A 958-nucleotide genomic window follows, 5' to 3' on the forward strand; every position below is an offset into this window, starting at 1 on the left:
TCCCTCTTGCTCCTGCTCCTGCCACGTGAGATGCCTGCTCCCCCTTCCCTTTCTGCCATGATTGGAAGGCTCCTGAGGCCTCCCTAGAAGCTGAGCAGATGCTTCCTGTACAGCCTGCAGAACTATAGGCCAATTAAACCCCTTTTCTTACAAATTACCCAGTTTCAGATATTTCTTTATAGCAACACAAGAGTGGCCTAATACAGCATAGATTGGGCCCTTAAGACATATTAGAGCAACAACAACAAAAAAATTAGACTCCCATGTTAGGATAAGCTGGTCACAGAATGGATTAGTTTGATACCAGGACAGCTGCTAGCCTTAAGAAAATGTCTGTGAGACAAGGAACACTGTAAAAACCTTACAGGACACAACTCTGTGGCATTTCCCTCCTAGACTTTTATCTCAGCTCTGAAGGCCCAAGACTCAAGTAAAAATGGGATCCTTAATTTCAAAAGAACTGAGAACACCACCTGGCTATGCCTGCCTTTTACATGTATAGGTATTAGACTTCAGCAGTTGCAAATACTTGCAAAAATGATAACATTTTACTGAAGATTATTTAGTAACTACAATGTGATTTAGTAATTACAAATTACAGTGTCCATAGGTGGAATGTTCCAGATGAGCAAGACTATTCCTTTAAGAAGTACACTTAAAAATAAGGGCTCCTGAATTTGGCACACCCAGGGCTGCCTATTTTGATTGATGTGAAGAAGCTTCTAAAATGATTTCAAAACATTCCCTATTACCTCTTTTAAAAAACTCTTTATAAAAGGCAAATGAAAAGCTTAAGCAACTAATTTTTTTGTAAAGCAATCTGCTAACCTTTTGCTTAGTTACTATTCTGCCCTGAAAGTTTAAAAAAAAAAAAAAAAAGCTGAACTGTTTATATTACAGTTAGCTCTCAGGTGAAGCAAATTTGCTTCTTTCTCAGAGCTATCCATATGGAGTCAAG

This window comes from Cebus imitator, unplaced genomic scaffold (assembly GCF_001604975.1).
Source record: "Cebus imitator isolate Cc_AM_T3 unplaced genomic scaffold, Cebus_imitator-1.0 Scaffold161, whole genome shotgun sequence".
NCBI classification, from domain to species: Eukaryota; Metazoa; Chordata; class Mammalia; order Primates; family Cebidae; genus Cebus; species Cebus imitator.